General features: G+C 31.6%; 1 long non-coding RNA gene across 1 annotated transcript; it reads right to left on the bottom strand.

The window, feature by feature from the left end:
- Positions 1–1,888: 1,888 nt before the first annotated feature.
- On the bottom strand, positions 1,889–3,404 carry LOC101490963 (uncharacterized). Its single transcript, XR_001144211.3, has 3 exons — positions 3,054–3,404; positions 2,604–2,628; positions 1,889–2,177 (listed from the first exon to the last, which is right to left on the bottom strand). It is a non-coding gene; the product is annotated as an uncharacterized lncRNA (long non-coding RNA).
- Between the last annotated feature and the right edge of the window lie 12,454 nt (positions 3,405–15,858).

The raw sequence follows: 15,858 nt of genomic DNA, 5'->3' as shown, positions 1-15,858 counted from the left end.
CAACTCTTTTAATTTTCCCCACATCTTGTGTGCATCTAGTTCAATTTCAACACGAGGATATACACTCAGATCCAACCACTGCCTAATCAACGCCATTGCCTTTCTATTCATCTTCTTCCAGTCTGCGTCATATTTCTTTGCAGGTTTAGCAGTGTTACCCTCAATAGGATCATACAAATCTTTACTGTATAGCATGTCTTCCATGAGAGTCTTCCAAAGTGTGTAATTAGAAGAATTGAATTTAATCATATTGGGACCTTTATTTTCCTCCTCTATTTAAATGCACAAATCAAATCAACCGAGCTATGATACCACTTTGTTGGGAAAAAAACAGAGATAATTAGTGATAACTATTTCAATAATGCAGAATATTTTTTCCCCCTTTTGTGCACATAAATGGCCAAACAGAAAATACAATTCCACAGAACAAAAATAATTGGCACAAAATTAATATGAGACAAACACAATTTAGAGTATTATAAACATACCTTTCAGATTATTCCAATAAAACATTTAAATTAAAGTTTTCCATGAATGAACAATAAGAAGGATAATTGAAGGAAAGAGAAACCAAATGGATGGAACTTGAAACCAAATAACTTAGACCAAGTTGGTGCATGTATATATTATGTATTGATCATATTTGGTGACAATTATATTTACCTGCGACAGAAAAAGAGTGGACCAATGCTAATCATCATGGTAATTTAAGTACATTAAATATGAGAGGAGGAAATGAATGTTAATATTTGAGTGGCATGTTTACTTTTTTGAGGGAGAAAAATAGTGAATCAACACTAATTATAATGAAAATTAATGTAATATATTATGAGTGGTGAAAAACCATTAAATGAGTTGAGCAATATATGAATTTTTTTTATATAGCCTCGTAAATCTTGTATGTAATTAATGTGGACGACTGATGTAATAATATTGAACGTTGACGTATATTTTCAAGGAAGGAAAGTAGTGGAACCGTCCACTACCATGGTTAATGCACATAATTAATAATGATTGGACACATAAGTAGGAATGAGTTAGGTGTCTAGAAGTTTACATGATTTAGTATTACATAAGTTGTTACATTAGTTAATGGATCAAGCCTAATTATAATGGACATTCGGGTAATACATTATGAGTGGGGAAAAACAAACAAATGAGTTGAGCAACATGTGCAAATTTTAAAGTAGCTTGGTAAATGCTATATGTAGTTAATGTCGATGATGGCTGTAATTAAAGTTGGGATATAGTGTAAATTTTCAAAAAAAGAAGACCACATGTCAACTTTAGACTTTGAATCACTTTATTAGAGATATCACTAAATATTCATTTTAAACGTATGGAAAATTGTATTGAAATACTTGGGATTCAAACTTTTCTTCTCAAGTGAAATGCATTGATCACATATTTTGGAATAAATGAAACTTGATATATGTGAGAAGTTATAAGTGCATTTAATGTGGAATTGTTATAACACTACTAGAAATTAACGTTTTACCTGCGGATTTTCAAGCAGGCTTAAGTTTAAAATCCACAGGAAACAGTTACCTGCGAAACTATTTCCCTCTGAAACCCTTCGTGAATAATTGTTTCCTAAGGATTTCTGAACACGCTGGTAAAGTACCCGCAGATAATTCCACAGGAAAAGTAAATAAATTCCGCAACAAACATTTAAAAAACTTAAGACATTTTCTTACAACTTTTCATGCAGAAATTTCTGCAGTACCATTCTTGCGAATGTGTTCTAAATGTATTTCTGCAGGTAATGTCACATGCAATTTCATATGAAAATCTGCAGGTAACTCTGCATCAAAATTATTTTCAAAGAAAAATATGCAGGGTTATTAGTTTTACGACGACAGTAGTTTCTACTGATGTCATTCAATAATTAAGCTTTAACCTGAATTACCATGAATTGTTGATAATAGGCAATCGACAATGTTACATCAATTGAGAAATTGAAAACATAATGTTTACATCTTAACATACATCTCTTTTTCGGTACCATACATCTCATCTACCTTTTCACCATCTCAAAAAAACTGAAAGTTCGAAGTGTATCGAATGTGTTGAGTTGTTTCCGGACATTCATCAATATATGTGAATATAAATGAAAGATTTGGGAATTTGTTGCTCATACTACAGAATGCAGGGAGAATTTGGTGCAAACACGACACCTGGAAAATACAGGAAAAATCATCATTTGACACTGTCAACAATTTGTCTTCAAAATTTAATAAAATTAACACGTTACAACCATATAGTTGACAAGTTTTAACTCTCTTTGATGCATGAAATGGAAGACAACAATGCAATGCTAATTTAATTGGGACTGGATAACTACATATTATCTTATGCCAGCTTAACTGCGTTTCTGAAATAATATCTTAATGTTATGTATGATGTTCAATTCAATTCATCCAAATCCAAACAAACTGAATTTCAAAAACATCATGTATCAAAATTTCAACCATAAACTATATGATTCAGTTCAGAAATTTCAAAGGAGTCACATATTCTCTAAGAGTTCCAACATCGAACACCTGGTGTTCAAACTAGCTCAATAATTTGTATAAGACACATGAGAGAGAGGAGTAACATACCATGAAGCGCCATAATTGTAACAGCCTGCAAACAATTGTCACACAAGAATCAAATACAAATCTATAAGAAAATCGCATACAAGTTTTTGTTGTTGTGAAGAGTGAAGTGAAAACCTAGGAAATAAAAGAAAATATGTTAAACAAAATAAAATTTGATAATAAAGAAATGTCATTCGTGTACTTCACTCACTAATATGCCTTATGGTTTCAATTGTTAGCGACGGACATGGGTCGAATAAAGTGAGTGGATGGGACAAAATTAGCAACGCATTATCATCTTATATATTATCATATACTTTCATTCATTGAACATCCGTAGCATCACTCCCATTTTTACAATTCATTTGTCTCATGATACCACTTTTACGATTTCCAGTCAGTTTGGCTAAACTTTTCACATGCACTTATTGAAACTACTTCAAAACAAAAAAAACCTCCCACTTAACCTACCTTGTTGATCTTGTAAGGGCTTTTATGTTGCAACATGCAAGATAGAAATGTAATACTTATTCAGTTGACAAGCTTCCACAAGCTAGAAGCTAATCCAAAAAGGACATAATTAAACAACTAGACGATATGCACAAAAATCAAAGATAACAATAGGGTGTTAGTGTTAATGTGTCTCTAATCTCCAGCTAATATAAAACAATGCTTATGTGAACGAAACCAAATGCATTTAATTTCTTATGAGAAAAAAAAAATAACTAAAAAATAATCAGATTCAACTATTTTTAGGCTTTTAGCTATGCAAAAAAATTACACAACAGATAGTTAGGAGTGGCGGAATGCAATGATAACACAATTTAGCTGCCCCTATTAAATATTATTTGACTTTCTAATCGGAGAGAAATGCTTATATCATAATAACAAAACTATATCCATTTTGAATTTGTTTTGACTCAATAAACATAACGAGATACGATTGGGTGTAAATTTCCACAAACAAACATGTAATTTTAGGAATTATTGAATTACCGTAATGATAATTGATAACTAAGGAGTTGAAGTGTTGTATGAGGTACGAGTATTGGTGATTGAAGATGAAACAACTATTTAAGATCTACAAGAATTGGTCGATGAAGATAAATACAAACAAGAAGAGATCAAGTTAGAAACATCATTTCCTAAACATACACAATAACCAATTGGAAATTCAAAACCCTAAGCAAGTTAAAATTAGCTTCAACTCAAATCTCTAGCTCTAAACAAACACAAAATCAAGTGAACAAAAAAACCGAATTGAAATGTACCAAAATTAATGTTGCAGACTAACGAGAAAGTAGCATTAGTGATAGAATCAAATACCTCAATAAATTGAAACTGAAATCGACTTGAAAATATGAGAAAGAATTGAGGAATGAGAAGCGCAAGCATGAAGAATATGTGGGAGAGAAAATAAAAATATGATAAGCAAATTGAACTTCAAAAACACAAAAACTTGTTTTTGCTAATTGTTCAAGTTAATTTAACCAAATCGAGATAAGCAGATCAATAAATAACTAAATAATAAGCAAATGTGAAGTAACAACGTCAATGATAAGGAATAGGGGTTTGAATTATAATTGCTCATTTTTTAAAAGTCCTATTAAAAACTAAAATGTTTAACTCAAGATTGATATTGGTTATAAACGAATAACGTTCTTGGTTAGTGAAAAACAACAATATTAACTTATCTATATAAAAACTGATTAGAAGATAAAAAGTAAATAGAGACAAGTGAAGAGATATCACACTGAGATATATGATGGTTCATCCAACACGGGTTACGTCCAGTCCTCACATTGTGAAATTTTCAACTAAGTGCTCAAAGCAAGATCATTCTTGGTTTTCACATAGCTTTTACAGATCAATCTTGATTTGTTACAAAGTACTACCTTTTTACCTAGAAAGGATTTCAACAGGTTACCTTTCAATCTTTCAAAAAGGATTTTTACACATTACCTTTTAAACATAAAAGGATTTTTACGAGCTATGTCAACAATATAGCCTTGAGTTACAAAATAATGATTTTAAGATTGTTAGAATCTTAGTGTGCTCAACTCGTGTTTGAGAATAGATTCTAGATTTTAGAACTCAGTAGAAATTGATTCTAATATCAAACTAAGAACATAACTGCAACTTAGAAATGATTGAGAAGCTCAAAAGGATTCAAGTATGATTGAATGAGTGATGTATTGCTTTGCACTTGAAACTCTGATTTGTTCTTCATCTTGAGGCTTTGTTTATAGGCTTCAAGAAGGCTTATGACAATTGATTTGACTATTGGAAATGGTCCAGCTGTCATGAGTGAGTGAGTGGATAAGATCAGCCATAAAGCAAGAATGTTCTTGCTGAAAGATGGAATGTTCTTGTGAACCAAGAATGATATTCGATTTTGCCTTGAGATCAGCTGACTTTTAATCTTATCTTGACATTTGTCTGAAGTGATCCAATGCCTTGAATTACGTGTTCATGTCTGTTTGAAAGTACATCAGAGATGTCATTTCCAGCTTGTCAGCCTTGTACTTCAACTTGCTTAATTTGGAGAATCTTCTTGCTTTATGAATTTGCAAAACATATTCTTTTGCCTTCGAATCTTGGAGTGATTCTTGCATTGGATTGATCCTAGTATATTTCTGGTAAAGTTATGGAATGGATTGCAATTCATTGATCTAATATTTTCTCTAAGAATCTAATCATTCTTGTTAATTTACAGATGTAGAGAACGTTCTTCGTTTTCCATAAATCTGTTAAGAACGTTCTTCATTTCTCTGAATTAGTTTTCTTTATTTTAATATGATATTCTTTGTAATGTTTGTTGTCTATCTTGATTAACACACTCAAATACACATGTTTAAATACCAAAACACTTAGAATCGTAATTAGAAGTCTTAATTAACCTTGTTTAATTATCATCATAACATTAATTTGGGATTTTGTCTCAACAAATTAAACAATGACTATAAACGAAATCGAGAGACGAAAACTAACTTGGTGTTGATGGACAAGGGAGAGAACGCGAATCAAGCAGCAATAAAACCCTAAATCCTAATGTTTTGTATTAGGTTCAATTATAAATACCTAAGTTGGAGATAAATAATCTTTTTTTTTTTTTTTATTTGAAATAATCTTATTTCTATGTATAATCACAGTGGTTTATATTTGTCAACAAAATAATTGAAAATAATTAATTAAGATGCAATATTTTATGAAATTAATTAATTGATTTTGATTAAACTTAAAGAGTTTAAAATATTTTATGAACACAAATTCTTATTCGGAATATAAATAGATTGATTTTTTTTTTTTATCAAAATCAATTATGACTATTGCATAAAAATAATAACAAAATAAAATAATGGAGTATTACAAAATCTATGTGATGTACTAAAATTATCGATTTTTAAAATAGAAGATCAATTACGTGAATTAATAAAAATAGAGGGACTAAAACTGCAATTTAACCAACTTTAATTATGAACCAAGGACAAGGAAACTGTTGGAACATGTTGTATAATTGAGAGGAATTGAAATTGAGACGAAAAATAGAAAGTTCAGCAAACGGAGATTGATTATCAATCTGGAGAGTGTAATATGGAGAATGATTAACAATCTGAAATTCAGTCAGAAAAATTATGTTTATGTCCTTGATTCTTATGGCTTTTATAGAAGCAATTTCTTACTGTACAAGTTATAACAACCTCAACTAATTTCTAACCATATTCTAACTAATTTCTAACCATATTCTAACTAACTAATTAGAAATCAATTTGAATTACATCCAAAATGCCCCCTAATTCAAAGTGATTCAATTGACATTAATACAAGATTGTTCCTTATCTATTTGAACTTCACCCTCTTCAAGCTTTTAGTTAGGATGTCTTCCTTTTGATCATTGATAGTGCATTGCTCTAGTTTCATCCTTCCTTTCATCACTTGATCTCTAAAGAAGTGAAACCTTGTTTCTATATGTTTGCTCATTCCATGAACACTTGGATGTCTTGCGCATTCTCGAGCAAAATGTCCTACTTCACCACACCAATAACACAGTTTCATGCGCTTGGATGATCAATTCAAACAATCATTGATTTTCCTAGCATTCATCTTTATCTCCACTATTTGATCCAACAATCTCTCACAAGTTGCATTATTCACCGAAATCACACCTTCTTCAATCAAGGCAGTCATGGTTAACAACACATCAACTTATGTCCCCTTGCCTCCTTGACCAATTGCAGTCTTCAATGGTTCAAATTTCATCTTCGTTACCAACTTCATGTCCTCTTCAGACAATCCATCCAGTTGCTACAAACCAGTCTTGTTGCAAACCAAACGACCAACAACTCTTGCCCTACTGCTAGAAGCTACAACATGAGTTTTAGCCGCATCCACTAGCTTCCCTTTGACCTCTTACCATCATCATCGTCGCATCCAGCCCAATCACTTCCTTATTTATGTGGCACAACAACAAGAGTGATTGAAACATTAGCCTTTTTTTTCCTTTTCCAAATATCTCCTACAACAACTCTTACTCTTGCTCCACGATTAAATGTTTTCTTTTGATTTCTAGTCCTACAAGCCATACGAGATTGAAAAGGTAGGGTACCAACATCACCTTCCCTTGAATTCAAAATCTCATCCAATCCTTCAACCTCCATCATTCTTGAAGATCTTGTTGATAGTGTTGTTTTGAAGGTTATGTTTCTGGACAATGGTGCCTTTAGTACAAACCTATTTGCATTATCAAACATCTTTATTTCACCATGCTTCATCTTCATTGAATATCCATTTTCAATAAGTTTTCCAAGACTTAGAAGATTTTTCTTCATTCTTGGCACATACATCACATCACATATAAAATATTGTTTGTCATCTCTCCTTTGAATGAACACGTTTCCTACTCTTTCAGCAGTTACTTTGCTATTATCTACAAATCTGATCTCTCTTGTTACCTTCTCATCAATGCTTACAAACCAATCTTTGTGGCTAGTCATGTGATTTGAACAACCAATATCAAAAAACCAAAACTCGAATGAAGAACGTTCTTCCTTTTTAACACTTTTTCTATAACGTTCTTGTTTTATAGTTGTCATCAACAACACTTTGTCTGAAAACGGAGAACGTTCTCCGTTTGTGGTGGCCATCAATAACACATCATCTGAATCTGAATCCTTGGTTGCCATTTGAGCTTCATCGTCATCTCTTTGGACTTTCTTGGATTTGCATTCATTTCAAAATGCCCCTATTTTTGGCAATTGTAACATTAGATTTCTTTCTTGTTGAATTTATTCTTGCCATTCAAATTCTTGTTGTTGTAATCACTTATGTTTTGATCTCTTGAACTTCCAGCCCTTTCATCAGAATCATCAGTCTCTTTATCAGAATCATATTTTTTGTACCACTTGAGTTTACCTTTGCCTTTCTTGTGCTTCATATCATCTTGGCTGGTCTTCTTGCTAACTTGGACCTGCAGGGCATGCACTTGAGATGTTGAGGTTGCTGCACACCTTTCTCTTACTCTTAGTTCATGAGTTTCAAGAGAGCCTTGCAAATCCTCCACCTTCATCTTATCAAGATCATTTGATTCTTCAATTGTCACCACTATGTGATCGTACCTTTGTGTTGATGTTAGGAGGATCTTTTCAATAACCACCACTTCAGTTACTGATTAACCATTTGCTCTCATCTGATTAACAACAACCTGCACACGATTGAAGTAGTTTGCCATAACTTCAGTGGTATTGCCATAACTTTACCTTCTTCCATCTGCAATAAGTGGTATTGCCTTCTCACTACAAGAAAGCACTCATTTTGTGGCCAACTTATAAAATATTTTGTGGCCGAAAAAAACCCTCACAAATTACTGACCAAAAAAGCCGTCACTAATACTAAAATTCAAATTTGTTGTTATTTGTGACGGAAAAAGCCCTCACAATGAATTTGAATTTCAACAGCATTTTGTGAGGCAAAAGTCCTCACAAAATAACATCGTTGGGCCATTGTGAGGGATTAGACCGCCACAAAAACACACTTTTATGAGAGCAAAATCCGCCACAAACTTACTGCTTTGGGAATGAAAATGCCACCATGTAAGACCCTTAATTTTAAATTCTAATTTATGTATTTTGGGGAATTTTGTGTTGAATTTCTGAGGCTTTTTAGCCAATTTTATGGCATTTTGTGAGTTAAATGCCAAAAATATCTTTTTGGAGACCCGATTAAAATTATTCTTCGATGAATAATTTTATTTAATTGCGGTGAATCTTTTGTCGAAGAAAAAAATTTCTGAGATACAGCATTTTTCAGAAAAATTTATCTGCCCATTGAATTATGGCGAGAGTAGATACTTTTTTGAAAAAGTGGTTTGTGATGTAAGGTGACATGCGTAATGGTGATTTTTATAAAAATATCTAGATATTTATTTAGATATTTATTATTATTATTACTATTATTATATATATATATATATATATAAGAAAGGCAAACAAAGGAAGCATGTTTTCACCCCAAACCAAAGTTTTGGGTTTTTCTTCAAAAAACTCAAATATAAACTTCCATTTTTCTTTGACTTCTAAGCTTTATTTCGCGAAGTGACAGAAGAAAAAGTTGCACCTCTCCACACTACGGTGCTAGTGAGCCAACTACGGAAGTGACGGCGCGAAATAATTTTTTCACCGTAATTAATCGCGGTGTCGAAATCGGTTGTTAAAATTACAACGGAGGTAAGGGCTCCTTCCAAACTTTTAGTTTGCATTTAGGATATTATTTGTGATTTTGTGGAATAGAAATTTGATGTATTTGAGGTGTAAAATTGTGGAAAATGAATTTAATTTGTTTATGTGTGAATTAGTTGAATTTGAATTTGATTTGTTTTGAGGTGTGTTTTGTAGTGATTAATGTTGGGTGTAAATTGTATGTTCATAATTAATATTTTTAATTTTTGAGATGTGATTTAGGTGTGGATTTTGTGGATATTGAATTAATTAAATTTGATGTGTTTGAGTTGCGTAATGAGTTGTTTTCAAATAAATGAGTTTGAATTGAAGCTAAAATTTTACAAAAAATTTAGAGTTGTTAAAGTTGTGGAAAAAAAATTCAAATTTTAACTAAATTAAAGAGTTTAAAATGTTACTATTTTAATTATTTTTGAACTGAGTTTAAAAATAAAAAAAATATTAGAGTATTTTATTAACTCAAAAATTTTGGTGCTTTAATAGTCGTGTGTGTATGTGAAATTTGGACAATATTTGTTTTATTTAGTTTTAACTAAATAATATAGATTATTTGGTTTTAAAAGTTTGGTGTGTGAGAAAGATTTAATTTTGGGAATTTTGTTGTGTTTGGATTAATTTTATTGTGAACAAATTGTTATAAATATTTATGTTTATGTAGTTAGCTCATTGAGTCTCGAAAAGGAATCGAGACCGTTGGCACCGAGTTAGCGGTGGGGAGAACTCTGATATATTAATGTTATTGTAGTGATTTATGGTTGAAAATTTTGGAGATTGAATTTGATGATTAATGTTTGAAGATGTGGAGTTTTGAATTTGGTGATTTATGGTTGAAATTTGTGGAGAATAAATTTGGTGATTAATGTTTGTAAATTTTGGAGATTAATATGGGTGATTTATGTTGAATTTGGGGAGAATTAAATTTAATTTGATTATGTATTCATAATTGATATTATGAATGTTTGATGTGTGTTTGAGGTGTGGGTTGTGGTGATTTACGGTTGGTCTGATTTATATGTTCATAATGATTATTATGAATTTTTGGAGATGTGATTTATGTGGGTTTATGGAAAATGAATTTGGTGGGTCATGTGTGAAAATGTGGAGTTTCGAAAATGGGCGATTTATGAGTAAATTTGGTGTGAAATCTTGGAGATAGAATTTGATGTGTTTGAGTATGCTCTGTGGTGAATTTGAAAAATCATTGGTGTTAAATGAGTATTAAAAAAGGGAAATCTTTTAGTAGCTGCATTTACTTAATGATTGTGGTGAAAAGAGTAACAGTATGCTCATGCATTTCATAGTACATGGTAACCGCGATGAGCCATGGTGATAGTGGTGACCGTGATGGGCCACAGGATGATGCCATGTGAATTGTTGGTTCATCTTATCCTTGTAGGGATTGTCGCGTGTGCTGATCTGTGAGAGATTGCACTCTAGAATGTGTTGATTTGTGAGCGATTGCACTCTAGGAAATCGTGATGGTCTGTGAGCGACTGCACTCTTGTATGTCGTGCTGGTCTGTGAGAGACTGCACGCTAGTAAATTGTGCTGGTCTGTGAGAGACTGTACGCTAGTAAATCGTGCTGATCTGTGAGAGATTGCACTTTGGTAATTAGTACTGGTCTGTGAGAGGCTATACAATTATGATTTACGCCATTTGAAGAGGGTTTTGGTTTGGAATTCCGGAATCATGCATTTTGGCATATACGCATTGCATTAGAGTGCTTGACACGCGAGTCATGTTTGTTATACTATGATGATTGTATATACATATTCGGTTGTTGTTGTGATTTGCCGTAATTGCTTTGAGGTGTGAAGTTGTGTTGATTGAGGTGTGAATTTGTGGAGATTAATTTGGTGTTAATTATGTGTTCATAATTGATAACATTAATGTTTGAAGTGTTGATTGATTTAGAGCCATTTTAGAATTGAAAATCTGCATTTTCTTAGTTGTATTTGGCTATGACAGTGCAGTTTGTCAAAACTTCATTTTTCAACATTGTTTATGCATTTTTGGACATATGAAAACCCTTTCGAGGAGTATGCTAAGACGAAAGGTTCTTTTGAGCATTTGAAAATATAAGAGTTTTGCTAAGTGTTATATGTTAATTTCGGTTGGTGACCCTTTACAATTATTGTGAAAATCTGAGATTTTCCCTCAGATGAGAACCAGGATCGTCCTACCGGTTAGTACTTTGGAGACGGGTATATAGTTAGACATACCTGACCGAAGCTGTGTCAGGAGGATCTTGCGGGGCGTGTGGAGATCATCCGGTTGTATAGTGTTTGTAGCATGATCAGATTAGGTGGTTGTATAAGGACTAGATGTCTTTCTTTTGTGATTATATTTATTTCATTTTGGAAGATTGTATTTATGCTTAAACTGTTTGATGTCTTTTCTTTTGATGTGTCCATGTTCCATTTTTTGATGTGACGTGGGGAAAGTTAAAATTCTTGGGGCAGTGCTTTTGTACAGGTCTGCCGAGAATACCTCAGGGGTATGAGCTATGTCTGATAGGCCTCATAGCCCTGGTGTATTTTGATGTTTGAATACTTTGGATTTTTATTTCAAAAACTATTTCGCTGCTTATAAATATTTGTTGACTATGTCGTTATGTTATGACTTAAATATTTATCCAAAAGTATTTCCTTCTTTATTTCTTCGGTTTTATGAATTTGTTTTGTAAAAAAACATGACAAAATACACTCGCGTTGTTAAAAATCGAGGTGTTACACACCACAAAGTAACTCAATTGTGACTGCAAAAGCCGCCACAAAAGGCATAGTGTATTGTTGGTATTTATGGCTGCTTTGACTGCCACAAAGTCAATTTTTCTAGCTGCAAAGGCCGCCACAAAAGTTCACATTACCGTTGTCATTCGTGGCCGCCACAAATATCCAATTTTGTGGCTGTTTTGGCCGCCACAAAGTATCATTGTTCTTCTATAAATATAATTCTTCCTCTGATTTTTCATTTCTACCTTCTCTCTAAATTTTCTCTCTCCCTGCTCTCTTTAAATATCTTTTCTCCAACATTTACATTTAATTAATATATCTTTTCTCCAACAAATATCTTTTATATAATTTATTAATATATAATATTTATTTTAAATTGAATATAATTTCGAATATAATTTATTTTGTTTGATACATATAATTTATTAATATATAATATTTATTTTAAATTGAATATAATTTCAAATATGATTTATTTTGTTTGATATATATAATTTATTGATATATAATATTTATTTAAAATTTAAAATTTTAATTTTAAATTTTATTAATATTAATTTTTTATATATAATATCATTTTTTTAATATTAATTTTGAATTTTATATAATTATTTTTTTTTAATAAAATCACACATTTGTGGCAGCCTAAGCCCTCACAAACTAATTATTTTATGTCATGTTATCTTTTGTGGCGGCCTAAGTCCTCACAAACGCTTGCTATTTTAAATTTCTTAGTATTTTGTGGCGGCCTAAGCCCTCACAAATGGTAACAAAAAAATTTGAATTTTGTGGCCGTTTTAGCCGCCACAAACTTTTGTGATTGACTTATTTGTGGCTGCCGAAGGTAGCCACAAATTTATCTGTTGTGGCAGTTTTTCTTCCTTATTGAGGGCATTTGGCCCTCATAAATCCTTGTTTTTCTTGTAGTGTCTTAGCATTTGGAGCTTTTCTCTTGGCCTTTTCCCCACTTGTATAGTACCTGACCAAGATCTCCCATGCCCCATTTGATGTAGATGCCTTCGAGATCCTCTCAAAGTTGTTTGAATCCACACTTTGCTGGATGTAAATCAATGTCTTGCAATCTATTTTTTTGCAATTTTTAAAAGTAGTTTGTTGTCTTTCTGTAGGATTCGCTCCAAGTTGTTCATAGCTATCTTGAACAATCTCAAACACTTCTTGAGCTCCCAACAACGATCTCACTGATGCGGACCACCTCTCCCAATTCTTCCCATCAAGGATTGACAAATTCGATGGAAATCCTCCTCCATTCATGTCTTCTTTCTTTTCTTTCACTCACACTTGTATTTCCCAATTTTTGATTCCCCCTCACACTTGCACTCGTGTTTCCCAAGAATTATAACTCAAGCTCTTGATGTCAATTGTTGGAACAGGTTGTATAATTGAGAGGAATTAAAATTGGGAAGAAAAGAGAAGAAAAATATAAAGTACAGAAAACGGAGATTGATTATCAATCTGGAGAATGATTAACAGTCTGGAATTCAATCAGAAAAATTATGTTTATGTCCTTGGTTCTTATGGCTTTTATAGAAGTAGATTCTTAGCGTACAAATTGTAACAACTTCAACTAACTTCTAACCTTGTTCTAACTACTTCTAACCATATTCTAACTAACTTCTAACCATATTATAGCTAACTAATTAAGATCAATTTGAATTACATCCGACACAAACCAATTTTAAAAATAGATATAATATCGTCAAATTTTTAAGTTTTATCTTTTGATTTATTTTGAAATAATGTTTTTTGTGATAATTTTAATTAAAATTAAAAATAAAATTTGAACCCTTTAAATGACTCCTCATGTTTCGGCAAAAACGTAAACTATTAATCAACTATTTGCAAGTTGATGTCAACATGCTCAAACCCTGTAAGTTTATCAATAGATTCTAGGAACTCTGTAATAGCATAGCAGTGTAAGACTAAAATAGTATTCAACTTATATCAAGTATTTGATAATTCTAGTTACAAGAACAAATATGTTACATTTCACTTGAGACAGAAAGAAGTTTAAGACTGCAAATATGTGTAACTGAAGTCGGTTTGCCAATATCAGACGACTATGAGATAAATTGAAGTCAACAATTTTCTTAGGATAAAAATCATGTGGAAATGACTTTGATGGGAACTCAATTCAGTCAAGTAGTCGTAAACTAATAGGTAGGCTACGTTGAAAATGTTGCATTCCTAACAATAAGAACTTTTAGATTCTTTATATTCTCTAAAGCAGCATTAGTCCATTGATCAACTATTTCAGAAGTAGGAGGATGAAACATTATTCCTTCAATTTCGCGGATTCCCTTCAAAACAAACAAAATTAACAACATTTGTCTTAGCTAAAAAATACATATAGTCAACTAAAACAAGTGGAGCTAGAATATAACTCTCATTCTTACTGATTTTTCTTTGAGTACTTGAAGAATGTGTTTATAATACCATAATCTACCACAATTACCAGGGATTAATGGAGATTGCTTTATAACAATATCTCTACTCATATCATGTATTAGATCGTGCATCTTCAATTTTTATTTTTTGATTTTGAATTTTTCTATGTAAATCTGAAAAAAATTGAGTTCATTTTGGGTGTTTAAATGGGATATTTTTCTGTTCGTATTTCGTTGTTTAAATCTTGTGTTTTTGTATTAAAATTGGAATTTCCTAGATTGTATTTCAACTACGGGAGACTCATTCTGAGGTTGGAAGTGAAAGTTTTAATTGAAATTGAAATATTAAAATAATAAAATAACAATGAAATGTTGCTACTCTATAGCTCAGTGGAAATTTTGTTTGCACGTTCTGGTGTACATAGGCCCTGCACCGTAGACCATGTACTGTGTACTTGCTTATAATCAAATTCGTGTAAGATACAACAATCACAACCATATATTGTTTTTCTGACTTCATAGACCGATTTGTTGTTATGTTGCATTGATAATATTAATTATTTTGAAGCAATTATGTCGTTAATTATTATATTACACATGTTGCTACATTCACATGTATGGTAATGTGGTTTACGGTTGTTCATACTTTGTATGATATATATTATTAGTTTAACGCAATTTAATTATTTTGAGTTAAATGTCAAGATAATCTATATAATTTTACGTAATTACAGAATAGCCACAACATCTTTAATTATATAAAATTATATATTAAGTATTTAAGATCACTTTTATGACATTGGTGGTGATTGATTATATTCAACATAGTGATCTTATTCTATAAGAATTTTTATTATGTTTGTATAATTAATTAGGATAAAATATCAATTAAATTTTCTAATTTACCCATAAAAATTTGAAAAAGTAATATAATTTGATAGTTTTAACGTTAAGTTATATATGAATTTAATTGAATAAGACTTTAGTAATATTTATTTAGTATTCTCAATCTTTATTTTATTATAAGCATGTCTGTTTAATTTTGTAGCTATGCAATCTACGAATTTTTCTGATTTCAAGTGTGAAATTACCAAACGAGGGGTGAAAACTATAAGATGTGGAAAGAAATAATTCTTCTTCACTTAGGGTGGATGGATATTGATTATGCTATTTGGAAAGACAAAACCATCTCTTGTGACTAAAGCCAACCTTCCGGGTGATGTGGATCGTTATGAAATGTAGGAGCAATCTAATCGTCTTTGTGTGATATTCATAAAGACTCACATTTCTTCTAATATTCACGGTTGTGTAGATCAACATTATAATGTCTGAGCATTTCTGAAGGTCGTTGACGAGCAACTTGAAACAACTGATAAGGCTCATGCTAGCACCCTAATTATG

This window comes from Cicer arietinum, chromosome 6 (genome assembly GCF_000331145.2).
Source record: "Cicer arietinum cultivar CDC Frontier isolate Library 1 chromosome 6, Cicar.CDCFrontier_v2.0, whole genome shotgun sequence".
Taxonomy (NCBI): domain Eukaryota; kingdom Viridiplantae; phylum Streptophyta; class Magnoliopsida; order Fabales; family Fabaceae; genus Cicer; species Cicer arietinum.
Note: the sequence above shows the minus strand (reverse complement) of the source record. Positions and strands in the feature narration are given on the sequence as shown.